This window comes from Rattus norvegicus, chromosome 11 (genome assembly GCF_021556685.1).
Source record: "Rattus norvegicus strain SHRSP/BbbUtx chromosome 11, alternate assembly SHRSP_T2T, whole genome shotgun sequence".
Lineage (NCBI taxonomy): Eukaryota > Metazoa > Chordata > Mammalia > Rodentia > Muridae > Rattus > Rattus norvegicus.
The window spans coordinates 15476354-15491005 of record NC_141544.1 but is presented as its reverse complement, the minus strand read 5'-3'; positions in this window follow the sequence as shown (position 1 = coordinate 15491005).

Here is a 14652-nt window from a genome sequence, read left to right as displayed (position 1 = left end):
TCAAGATTCTTAGAATTTTGGCCTCCCCTTTCTATAATGGTTTCAAATACATACCTTTACATTACTTGCTTTTCTTTCGCAATTAAGTATTGTCATTTTATTCTTAGAGCCATAACAACATCACATGTATATCAATCTATCTCAGTTCTCTGTTAATTGTATATAATAATTAATACAAGCCATCGTGACATGCTTTTTCTTTTGTTTTCACTTTTTTGAGATAAGTTTGCAAGTACCTCAGGCTGGTAAATACATTGTGTAACAAAAGATAACCTTGGAATCCTAATTCCTGGAACTAAAAGAGTGTTCCACCATGTCTTATCTTACATAGTGGATCCAGAACTTCATGAAAGCTAGGTAAACAGTCCACTGAGTATGTTATGCTTTCTGTGCTACTGCATATATTCTCTAAGTAGGAGAGATAATCATGAAAGATTATTCAGTGTGGAAACAAAGAATTATTGAATGCTTATGCAAAATAAGAGACTGAATTAAAAATTAGGCATTCATGAAATAATTAATATTTCTAAAAATAGTATCAGTAAAACAATGGCTAACATGTCCTTTCTATAGCTCCTGGAGAAAGGAGTCTAAGAAATTTCCCAAAATTTGAACCATTCATAGATTATGAATTCTGAGCACTTCTCTGTTTGGTATAAAATATGGCACAGTTATTCAACTCTGATCATACATATTTTAAATTTCAGTATTATTTTTTCTTTATTTCATCAATGTTGTGGTTGTGAATGACCTTTGGTAAAAGAACTGTGAAAAGATATTAGATTTATTTCTCATAGACACACATAGAACTCCCCAGGGGTGGGGAGACAGTGATTTAAATGCCATTGCCATTAATAAACTTTTATATTGTTAAGGCAGACATGTTGGGATTATTTCCTCTAGCCATAATCCTGTTTTCTGACATTGTCTGGGACTAGAGATGAGTGGTCAGAATGAAGAAATATGGATGGAATACAGGACACTTAATCTGACAGAATGAGAGGAATAAAGTGTTAGGCAAATTCAAAACTTCTCCAGGAGTTCTGAAACATTGGCAGAATAAAAGATATATGCAATTTGCAAGGAAGAATCTTTAACAGGATGGTATTTGGGACATAGGAGATGGCTCAGTAGTTAAGGAGTTTGCCATAACTACTGAGTTTGTATTGGGACTTCTGGACCACCAGAATATATGTACATGCCCAATGGATATGGTAGCTACCTGCAATTCTAGAACGTGGAGCAAGCCTAGCCAAGCATCTGTTAAAGAAGAGATCTCTAGGATCAATTGAAAGACTTTTATTAAATTAATAACTTTGACAGTCATTAAGATTAGACATTGACATTATGCTTCCATTTACATAAAGATCACAAAAATATCCGACAAAATCAAAACTTAAAATTCTGACAGCTGAGAGCTGGAGAAATAGCAGTGTGCCAGTTTGATGACTTGAAATTAGATATTCAAAACATATGTAAAGCTGTATGTATTGTGCAAGTGTCTCTAAGTTCAGTGTCTCTGTGAGAGATAGAGATAAAGGAATTCTTGGGAGCTTTCAGGTTAGTCTGCTCGTTGTAAAGATGGAAATCATCAAGTAACACTGTCCCAAAGAAATTTCAAGCAACTAATAAACATTTAAGGTTATCCTCTGACTTCCAAATATGAATCATAGTACACACACACAACACACACACACACACACACATACACACACAGAGAGAGAGAGAGAGAGAGAGAGAGAGAGAGAGAGAGAGAGAGAGAGAGAGAGAGAGAGAGATCTCACAGGAAACAGAGAGGTTTTAAAAGTTTTCATTTTATTTGTATGACTATCTCACCTGCATGCACCTATGTTAAGCCTGCATATATGTTTGTATCCTGTATGTTTGCCTTTCAAAAGAAAGCTTCAGATACCTCAGAAGTGGAGATACAAGTGGTTATGATATACAATGTACTTGCTGAGATTTTAAACCTAGGTTCTCTGCAAGACCAACAAGTGCTGTTAACATTTGAATCTTCCTTCCACTCGAAGTATATTATTTCTATCTCCAAGATGCAATACCTGTCAACAAATTGGAAATGATTATATCTTTGGGTAAAAATAAACATTGAAGCTGATGGTTAATTTAAATCTGATGATAATATTAAATAAACATCCTCCAGAATGTTGTGTGGAGGGATCAGTCATATTTTTATAGCTTTAATGGAATAGAATGTAGGTAATATATCTTTTCCATGTCTGAGCCATAATTGTACTACCATAAAGGTACAGTGAAAGAGAATTTGGGGTAAATCTTTGGTTGTAAAAAACATGTTGTTTCTAGACTGGTTGAATCCAATTTAACATAATTATTATTGTAGAAATAAACTCATCTGTAACTGATAAGTATTTGTCTCTGATCAGTATTTAATGACAAGCCATCTAAACATTTATGTTTTATCTTCCTTGTTTAAGAACTGAGTATAAGTGACTTCTGGGTCAGAATTCATGCAGGAACATTGACTTCCAAACCTAGCTCATTTATTGTGTGGAACCAACAATTTTGATCTCACACAGCTTCAGTGGACTTATCTGTAAAATGGATAATCTGTGTTGTGGATAGCTCTTGTGCTGTTTGTATTTTGATACTAATTCCTCTTCCCCAAGAGGGGCTACCTGGAATAAGGAGTGAATCATGCACTCAAAGTGACTCCATGTGAACCTTCCCCTAATGAATAAGAATTTTTAGGAACCAATCACTGGATGAGGAGTTATGGCTAAATGTTTATTTTTGAACAAGAATTGTCTACTTTTTGTATGTTACATATTTTCTTTGCTATGGAACAAAGGCAGGTGGTCCAATCTCTACGTAGGATTGTGATTATATGTATGATACGGTCAACCATACAGGGAATAGAAGGTCTGGGTATTCTGTGAGAGATTATGCAGACTAGTTTAGTATCTGGGTGTGTCCATGAAGGATCATACTGATTAGGTTAAGTCAGTTGGGAGGACCTACCCTGGATGTCACCATTCCATGAAATGTGTTCTAGTATGAAAAAAAATAGGTGGGGAGTAAATTGAAAATGAACATTCATTATGCTAATTTTCCTGGGCATAATTCTTACAAAAGGGACTCACTTGCCATGATCAAAGTAAGTAGTGTAGCACATCTTAGGACTGTATGATTCAAGAGTTTTATAATTATTCATCATTTATAGTATCATAGAGAAATGTTGCTGAAAGATTAAAAATGAGTATGAGGAAAACAGTACTTATTCCTATGAATTACTGAACTACTAGCATCTTAGAGTGCTATCATGTGATTTAAAAAATTCACCTTCCCACTTCATCTGTGGTTGCTTTTCATTGAGCTATTCTGTCATTAATCAATATGTCATGCTTTCATATTATTCATGCTTTCCCAAGTTAATACCCACTTTCTTTTCTTACATCAACCTAGAGAATTGCATAACAAGAAAATGCCAAAGAAAACTCATGTTGAAAGAAGCATCAGAAACCTTGTTTTCTGAAATCTTCTAAAACAGAGATGCCAATAGCTAACAATTGTTAATGGCTTGAGCAAGGTTGTAAAACTGAAGGCTGTTTTCCACAGATGACCATTGTTAGAACTGCTACTCCTAATGACATGAAATCATGATGGGCAATAAACTTACTGGAAACTGGATGGATTCAGGATGAGGCATTGACTTGACCTTCGTGGAAAACTTTCTTCATTCATGTACAAACAATGCTGTTTTTTCTAAACTGAAAGAGAGCTCACAGATGATTCTGTCATTGGAGAATACTTTATATAATCCATCAAAAATCTAATAGAAAAATGGTGTGTTCCAACAAGATGAAGAACTTAAAACTGAGAGTGGTATCTCTAAGTCTGACACTGATTTTTTAAAGAGGAATTTCACTTTTAGCTGTTATTACCAAATATGTTTCACATCGCGAATGCAACTTGAGAATATGAAAAGTAAGAAATTTCCTTTATTGTAGTTTTAGAAGGCAACAAATGTCTGATACGAAGTATCATTTGTTAAATTTCAACTTTAGATGTAATGTTTCAATCAATTGTAATTCCACTGATGTTAGTTATTTCAGGATTGCATTCAAGCTAAAGTAGAGGAATTAGGATAGGGATATGACCAGGTAGCATCATTGCACGCGGTATTTATAATAGGCTACTGACCCTTATTTTTAACATGAATGATAAAAAATATCAATCAAAGAAAGAAAACAGTTGTGTGAGTAGCTCACAAGGGCTGTATACCTTCAACAAATTTAGTGCTCATTAGGTGTCAGGAATTTAAGGGTAAGAAGTATTCTTACACTTCAAAGTATCTGTTAGTTAATTTTAAATATTCCTTAAATATTAATATTGAGGGTACAGTTGGGCATCTGTGTGTCATAAAACTGAACTTTAGGTTTGTCTTCTTAGTTAGATATTTTATCTATTTTTTATCATAGTAAAAACAGAAGAAAATAATAATAAAAGCAAATAAAAAATAATGGATTCTTAGCAGATAATAGTGTGTGTCCTGAACTGAGGGATCTAGGTATATTAAATTATAGATTATATTGTATTATTAGATTACATTAACTCATTTAATGATCATGATATTTCTATTAAATAAAAGCTATAATAATCCTTAATAAAAATTACTATCTGTGCACCAGTATATTAAAATAACCTAATAATAATGCTCTGGAAGTTGCCCGTGAATGTTGCAGGCAGCACTTAACGTTCTAAACTTATGGAAGTGAGGAAGCCTATATTGCTGATAGAAATGTGGACAGAGAAATGTGCTTTCAGAAGAAACATGGACTTTATTGACCACTTGATTAAAGACACTTATGATATATTTTAGTAAAGAATCTGCTGCATTCTGGCTGTATCTGGAAATTTTGAGTGAGGCTGAATTTCAAAAGTGTAGACAAATTTATGTTAACGATTTTAAGACATGATAAGATATGCAGCATGGTGACCTGGGTATTATTCAACGTATTACCCAGATTTAGATGGAGAAGGAATAGAGAGGTAAGATGAAAAATGTATAATTTTGCAAAGATGGGAAATTAAGCCTGGTCAACACTGAAGACAAGCTAATGTGTAGACAAAACAGCTGTTAGCATCACAGCAATCAGTCCTGTTAAAGAGGAACCTGGCCATTTGCAATGGGTAAAGAGGAACAGTGTCTTCATGATAAGACTCATCCACTGGAAGCTGCAACTATGGAAAGCGTAAGTTTCATGAGTAGGGAGAGCATGGAATTAGAGCACTGGCCTCAGGGTTTCTTTAGGAAAAAACTACCAAGTTTTATCATATGGCCACATTGAGGCTACAGCAGCTGTTTTCCAAGGTGGGCAGCTATGTACATCTTGACTGGTCATCAAACTAAACATCATCAACAACGTGGTCCTTGTTTTTCAGTTCTGCATCTTATAAGAGTTAGATCACTGAAGCTGGAACAAAATTTCCAGAAAGTGCTAAGGCCTAGCAATATTCTCAACTGTCATATTCCTTATATCAAGGGTTTAGGTTGATTGTATGTGAAACTGTGAGGGAGACACTTAGGTACATGGAAAGATCCCGACATATTGGAGAAGGAAGAAATGTGGGAAACTCACCAAGAAATATTTTAGACACATATAAGCCAGACTGAGAGAGAATGAATGCAGTGTAAGCGTCAAGAGATGGAGGGATTAGACTACTCAAGCATGATGGAGCCCATACAACACCATGAGAAAGCCAATGTATGGGAGCTTCATGCTTTGATGTCTGCTCTCCCACAGAAGTTTCACTCTTGCTTGTTTATGGTCTTTCTTTCTGTGCCCTCATTCATTCCTTTCAAGATGCAGGTGTTTTCCCTATGCCAGTGTATACAGCAAATATGTAACTTCTTTTTCATTTAGGACTTTCAGTTAGTGGATTGTTTTGAGTCTCAGAAAGGAGTGAAGTTTAGGCATTGGAACAGTGTTCAGATTTAAGATAAAAGGGGCACTTTGGAGTGAGATTCGATGACTTTGCATTCATTATAAGACAGGCATAAATATTTCACTTGTCAAACATTTTTCATAAAATTTCATTCAGAAAATTCTTTGCGTATTTCTTTTCCTCAACTTGAACCAATAAAACTATAAAAAGTTTGCTAACCTTTGAACCTGCAATGTTAAAATATTTTATAATGTATATATATATATACTACATATATTTCATTTAAATATTATAGATTCAGATTGTTCTAATAACTTCAAATGAGGGAATAAGTAAATGTTAATACTCTGGAAAATTAATTAGAATTCTGAAGTAATTTCTCTCTGACACCTATAATAAACATTTAAAAGCCATTTCCACCACATGCCAATTTTTAGTGGAACTTTAATAAAATGATATACTCATTTAGTTGAGGATCATGTAATATTCCTTTCAGTCATATAAGATTTTCCTAACTTTTTTGATATCCTAAATATTTTAATCAATCCAATGTCATTCAGCACTGTTGCTGTTGTTCCTTTGGTTTGTTATTTTATTTTCTTAAAGTTTCTCATTAAAGCACCAATGATCTGAACTCTAGGAGCCTGTGTTAATAAGTTTCCATAAGATGCTTTCCCGTTTCTACTGCAGCAATAGCTGATGCCTGTGGACGCCGAAGAGAGCAAAGATTCTTTATTATTCATAGCTCATCGATAACTCACATATGACCATACCATAATGCTACAGTATATATGCTTGTTCACCATCTTTTACATTTAAAAAAAATTCCCTTTTATTTGTTCTCTACTTTAAAACATATCCATTTGAAGGAAATGTAGTTAGTATCTCTTTGACTAATTGACAATTAGATTTTCAAATGTTTTCATTACTATTAGTCATGAGTTATATATAACTTTAGGAAACTTTTCACTCAAATTTTTATGCTATTTTCAGTCTATATGTTCGTCATATACAAAATGATTTAATTGAGTTGCATTTTCATTCTCTTTAAAATTTATTCCTGATCCAACTACTTTTCTTTGTGTTTTGGTCTACATCTTACTTTTTTTCTTGTCAATTAGTTCTCTTCGCAACATTTATCATCTCACACCAACACCCCTTTTAAATACATATAGCCATGTTATCATGAAAACCAAATCCAAGTTAGTTAATGGTTTGGTGAAAAATAGCACTAGCCACAGAACTTTATCTTTTTTCCCCATCTTCACTTCATATTAAACAACCCAAATCTCTCTTATATGGTGAATTACAGATAGCAGATTTTCTTCTTTGGAATGTCCAGTCTGAAAATGCTGTGAAACCCTGCTTTGGGGAGTCCTCTATCATGGTATTCTGCTACTGTGACCCAAGCTATCCTTCTGTTGTTCTGCCTTTCTATTTCTGTCCGTACAGCTGCTATCCTTTTCTTAAGCTCTCATTTTTTTGTTTTTACTCATACATTGTGTCACATAAGCAGGACATGTAAAGCAAAGGTTTGCCAAATTTGTCTCTGATGTCCTATCATGAACCATTTTTATATTTTTTTCCTTGTGTGGTGACATTGCCTGCAAATTATATAATGAGAGATAGTAAGTCAATCCTGACATGTCTAAAACACTTCCCAGTGCTTTGCACTGCAAAGATGTTACTCAATAAGGCATTCAGCAGCAACCAATTTTGTAGATCTTGAGAGTTCATCCTGCATCTTCGTTTAACCTGCCAGGACATTGATATCTGTAAGAGTTTGCCTGAAGCAACTAGCACATTCTGGACTTAAGGAATAATTACAGAGGATGTTTAACTTTTAACTCAATTCCGGAGTTTAACTGTCATTTATGTGATTATGTGAAGTGACATTCCTGAACAGTGAGCTCTCAGGATCATTAAAATTTAATTTTCTTTAGGGATAGAATACAGGGGATTATGTTCACTTTATTACAGCTGACCCTTACACTTGGACAATTTTCCAGTTTAATTTGGCTAGTGCAGTACATAATTCATGTGACTCTGGTTATTATGCACTTTTATCCTGACAAATGCTACTTGAAATGTCTCTATGAGAGGTTCTTACTTCCTAAGTGCCATCCTGGACTGGAAAAAAAGGGGAAGAAAAGTAAAAATGAGTAGATTTTTATTTTTAGCAAAAGACTAGCCCAGCTTGAGACCCATGCCATGAGAGGGAGACCAACTTTGACACTGTTAATGCTATTTTGCTATACCTGCAGACAGAAACCTAGCATAACTGGCATCAGAGAGTCTTTGCCCAATAACTGATGAAAACTGAAACAGCAATACACAGTTTAACATTAAGTGGTGCTTTGGAAATCCTGTGGATGAAGGGGAGAAAGGTTTGAAGGAATCAGAAGGGACAAGAATACCACAAGAAAACCTACAGAATCAACATATTTGGGCCTATAGGGGTTCATTGAGACTGAACTGCCAACCAGAGAGCATGCATGAGATGGACTTAGGCCCTCTTTACATATGTAACGTTTGTTTAGCTGGGTCTTCATGTGGGACTCCTAAAGCAAGAGCAGGAACTGTCACTGATCACATTGCCTGCTTTGGATCTCTTTCCCTTTACTGAACTGCAAGCCTCAATAGAAGATGCATCTAGTGTTATTACAACTTGATATGGCAAGGTTGATTGATACTCACGGGAAGCGAAGTGGGTAGAGAGGGAGGAGATGAAAAAAATGGAGTGGGAGAAGAGGAGGGAGAGGAATCTGCAATCACTATGTAATCAAATAAATAATTAAATTAATAATAATAATAATTAATATTGAAAAGCTCAAAAGGAGAAAAAACAAACCACAGATGTCATTAAGCCCCCTCAAAATTTCTTTAACTTTACCTTCTTTTTATTTATCTTACTTTTTGAAAACAGAATAAAACTTTAATAAGAAAATTGAAAAGCAACATGATATCTAAAACTATGTTGTATGAAACTATACCATTCCAGATACTGGATTTAGCCAAAGGTGTCTATGTAAATGAAAGCACATAAACATTAGAACTTAGTTATGAATTGAACCAGCCCCATTCCCAGGCTTACTAGATATGTGTCGTAGCTCACTGTTCAGTCAACATCACAGGACATTAAGCAGCACAGACAGCACTTCTATTATCTATGAAGCTCATAGCACTGACCTGCAGTAGAGGCATATTTTTAGTAAACATGTACAATGCTATTATACTTGTCAATGCCTTTTTCTTTTATGTTTATTTTTATTAAACATAAATATCCTACTGGGTCCAATGACTGTTTTCCTCTTTTTGCATATATTTAGGGATTTCTACTTAGAATTGTTGTCTCTCCACTGAAACAAGCAAATAAGGAAAAAATAAGTAAAGCACGAACAGTCTCCAAACAAATAAAATTGTTCTCCCCACAAAACCGTTGGCTGTCTATAGCTCTTCACTCAAAGGTAAATGGTATTATTATTTTTCTTTCTGTCCACATTGACATCTAGATTGGTGAGGTTTGTGATGTTCTTATGTAGAAACCAACATGGCTGAAAGTTAATGTGTCCACTCTCCTATCCTATCCAGAAGAAACAATCATGTCGCAGTCTTTTAGACTCTTAGGATCTTTTCACGCCCTCTATAGAGATGCTTCATGAAACCCAAGTATAGAGATGGTGTTACAGTTTTTCCATTTGGGATGAACGTTTCAAGAACACTTATTCTTTCAGTTTTGACAAGTTGCTGATCTCTCTACCAGTTTCTCTCTTCTGCAAAATGAAGCATCTTTGATATGGTATGAGAGTTGTGCTTATCTATGGTTCTATCCATTTCTCTGAAAATGAGGGAGGAAATGCCTTCATGAGATTCAGCTGTAAGGGTTTATTGTGGGTGGCACCATCACTGGGATGATAATCTGAGAGGTGATGTGGGAAGAACAAGGAAGAAACTGTAAGTGAAAGCATTGATATGATAAATAGAAATTGTACTTACATATGAAATTCTCAAAAATAAATAAAAGTTATTTTCTGCTGGTTTTTTTGGCTTTTGTTCTTCTATTTGTTTTGTCTTATTCTGGTTTGTTTTGTTTTGTTTTATTTTATAAGAATAATTATTCTTTATGTGCCTGTTTGTTTTCTAATGAGAGATGGGAAGAGTGTAGTTTTGGATGGGAGGAGAAATACAGAGAATCATAGAGGAATTGGGGAAGGGGAAATTATAATCAGAATATACTGCATGAAAAAACCTATTTCAATAAAAAAGAAATATTTTTAAAGCAAATGAAGAAAAATATCAGTGCTTGTAAAATTATATTTTATGTACTTTCTACCAGAAAACAAAAAGCGTGTACAATAAGCACAATCATTACAATAATTTATATTCTAAATGAAATCACTGTCTTTTGGAAATATATTTTATATATTCAAAACATATGATAGAATACACTTTTTACCCTTCGAACAAACAATTTTCCACAATTTTTAAATTAATTAAACTTATAAAAAACAAAATTTCAATTGTGACACTTGTGATGAATAAATTTCAACAATACTGAACAATAGTTTCATTTTTTCCTTTTTTCTTCTTTTGAGTCTTCTTTCCTCATATTTTTCCTGTGAGATGAAAACTGTAAAATGTAAGTTGAACGTCCCCATTACCATCTGAAAGACTTGAAAACCATATGATTAGCAATGCCTCATCCCTTAGCATTTCCTTTCTTAGCAGAGAATTTTGCATACAGCCTAGGAGAAAAATAAAACAGGGTATTCCTCCATCTCTTTATGTGAAAGAGAGAAAGAGAACAAAAACAGCTTGGGAACTTTTCCACATTATATTCATCATGATGTGAGGATCTCTAATTTCTAATATGAAGTCACTTACTGATTAATAGTGTGACTTTGAATACAGTTTCCTTACTTTATAGAGGTGGGTAATTCCTTGAACTGTCAAATGAACAGCTAAGAACACATGCTTCCTCCATTCTCTGAATAATGTGTTCCCAAGGCTGAAATGAAAGATCCCAGCTCCTAAAGCTCAAAGACTTTTTGCTTTAGAATTCCAGAGCTTTCAACTAGCAGAGTAGTGTTTTTATGCGGCACAGATCTAGGAATGAAGCCTGGGAAGGGATCCATCTGTAAAGACTGTTTAAAGATATTAAGGCCGTGAGCACATAATGAAGTAAGGTTGTCCAGGAAAAAACGGAAAGAAAAAAAAGGAGCAATTTACACTGTATGGTGCGGAATTCTGGCAGAATAATCAGCTTCTTTGTTTCTGGTATCTAATAAAGACCAGGGGACTGAGAATTTAAGTAAATAAAGCTGAAATTAAGTGAATGTCTGACCAGAGGCAGGGGGAGATTAACAGCCCCCTCCATTGATATTTGATTTACAGAGATACTCTTTCCTTTAAGTAACTTTCTGGTGCTGCTTGACAGCTTGGCTCTGTCTACAGTGAGCTGAAGCAGTTCTGAAAATAACCACATGTATGCCACAGCATCTCATCAAGGTTTTGCCAACATGTTTTGAGTGACATGGGAAAGACACAGCCCCCCCCGGGCATGTCGTGAACCTAAAGATAAGAACATCTTGACTTCAAAGATCAAGCTTTGTGCATGACTCATCTTGTTCCGATCAATGTTTGCCAACAATTCAACTATTTTATCACATTTGCATTTTGCTTCATGAAGATCTATAAGTTGGGGGAAAAAAAGAGCCCCTTTTAAGGTTACAAATCTAACACTGAGATACCCTTCATTACCAGATAAGTGAATGTTGAAAGAATACCATGGTCTTTATCCCTCCTATACCTGGTCTTAGGCTCAACTGACTTCAAAGAAAATGGAGATGACATGGTGCTGGGAGAAAATGAAGCAACATCAATGACTTCTTTCATATTTTCAGGAATATTTTATATCACTTATATCACAGATTTCTTCCTTGAAAGTTTCTGTTGACCTACCTGAATATCCTTTATAACTCATAAGCTGATCGACCTGCCCCACCCCAGTCTAACTGAGACCATTCTCTCCAGGAACAACTCATTCATTGTATGCAGGAAAAGTTAAATTAGGAAAAGGAACCTACCAGAGCTTAGAGGGCTTGCTGCTCTGGGAGGCTGTCAAGGTTATTCCATGCCAACTTGGACCTGCCTGTAGCTGAAGCCTCCAATCTTGGCCAAATGTTTTGCTTGTTTTGTGACAAAGATGAAAGTCACAGTTGGATTTAAAGGAGGCCATTCAGTTTATTTTATTCCTGTCTCCATTCTATAAAACCTTGTGTCTGTGACTGAAAGCATTTATGCCCAGGTATTCCCCTGTTCCCATCGTGACTTAAATCTTGGTGAACCACAAAAGGGAATTGATTAATTTTTAAAAAATGTGTACATACAGTCATTCAGTGCTCATCCTCTATGTTATTTCTCCTGTTCTTGCCTGCAGTACATTTCTACGTAATTCAGAGCACAGCTGGTACACAAACAAATGGAGAGTTGACATATTTTGACATTTAGACAAGCTCTGCTTATGAAAGAAATATGTAAGATATGTTTGTCTGTGCTAATGACAGGCCATATATTTTATTTAAGAGTAGGATTTACACTTCAAAATAGTAAGTAAAATATGTGTTCCTAATGACTAATCCTGAACAATATCTAACGTTATTATGTATAAGTACAATCATACAAAACTGCATTTTCTTCGAAAACTAATTGCTTTAAGCACCAATAATTCCTTCTTTCATTATTTAGCATATTAAATACTAGTGTTTATCACTGTGATAGCAGGCTTAATACCCATGTTACCGAGTTTACAGGAGCACAGCACAATGACTTAAGAATGCATCAGTTGGAGGTACATTGCCGTTGCTATTAAGTTTTGGTGTCAACAATGCTGTAGTAAAGACAAGCATCAGAGCATTGGTTGTGTATCCTTCATCTTTGTGCAGTACAGAAAATGTCTTGAATAATCTTAGACTTTATATATTTAGAAACAAATTCTTTATTAATGTGTTAGTATATAGTATGCATAGATATTTTATGTAGTTATTTAAATAAATAGTCAATTTAAATAAGTAATTTAAGTAAATAGCCAATTTTGTCATATCATTTCCTTAGTAGACATTCAATTTTTCTGGTAGAAAGTTTAGAATATTTTATAACTAATGATTAATCTCAGTGGATTTATCATTCAGTTACAAATACAATTGCAGTATGTTGTACAAACACTTCACATAAAAAGTAAAATCAGATTCTCTTTTCCTGATTTTTACTTCAGTGATTAGACTTACTTGTACTAATAATAGTTTTAATATTCTAATTATATAAATATATCAATAATTGAGTTTAATGTCCTAAAATTGAGATTTCATCATAAAATTTCAGAGCAACGTTCTCATGGATGTCCTTGCTACTAGATGCCAAAAGGTGGCCTTCCCATAGGTGTAGCCCTCAGAACTTGTATAAGACCGGAAGGCATGACTAGGATTCATGGCTAATCTCACAGAAGATTGTGGGCATTTTAGGACTTGTTATAAAATTCCAGCAGCAACAAGAAATTAACTTTTTGAAACCATGCTCTGTGTCATTTGCTACTGAGTTATTAGTTACCACATGATCCACAATAGAAGGATCCTAGGATAGACACAAATGTAATAGAAAACAAAATACGTGAGAACAATGTATGGTATATTCTATGGTACACTGCAAGGATCAAAAGGGTTTACATCCTTGTTTAAGGACCATTTTTCTAAGTTGCATACTTGCCTTCTTAAATTTTATTATGGTGAGAATAGTTAATATGCAATCTATGCTCCCATACAATAATCTTGTTACTATAGATGCTTGGGGAAGTAGAGAATGATCAATGACTAATTAATGTGCTTTAGATTTCAGTTAAGGAGTATGATTTTAATGGCATCATGTGATGACTAATAATCAATGTCATCTTGACTAGATTAAGAAATGCCAAGGAATTAGTAAGTATATGTGAGGGAATGCTTCCAGAAGGATGAAGAGATAAGATGTTGGGTTCTCCCTGGTTAGTAACTTGCTGGCATTGTTGGCTGAAGATCCTCTGAACTCAGAGCCAGAATAAAAGTTTTCCTTCCTTAGCTTTCTTTTCTGTAAAGAGTTTGTAGGCAATGTGGTAGGACAGGTAGATGACATTGCAAGAACGTAGTTGGCCAAAAATGTGAAGATTCTCAAAAGCCCTGAATAGTGTTTGGGCTGAAAGGGGGAAGGTTATTTTTTGATTGATAGATTTAGATTATGTAGGCCATGGCTCATTGCACATTTCCTTTTTTATAACATGGCTGATTCCATCATATGCATAGCCAATTATGCATATGCATAAAATGATAAGGAGGGGATTTTCCTGGCGAGTTTGCTGGAAGACCCAGTTTTGTCTTCTTGTGTATTCCCCTCAAAGCAATTTAGGCTAGAACAGCCTTTCTTGTCTCATGCCAGGATGCAACTAGAGTACAGTTCAATAGAATCTGTTTGATTGTCATTAAGGGGGAGAAAAAACATAGTCCTTTGTGCAGCTCAAATCAGTTATCCAGTTGAGGTTTCTATGTTACTAGCAGGGTGTGTGTGTGTGTGTGTGTGTGTGTGTGTGTGTGTATGAAAGAACAAACCAAGTTGAGTCTAAGGCCACTAAACTCTTCTGTCTGCTCATTTGCTTTTGCTTTTCTCATGGATTTGCTAGTAGCCTCCAAAGGGAACAAGGGA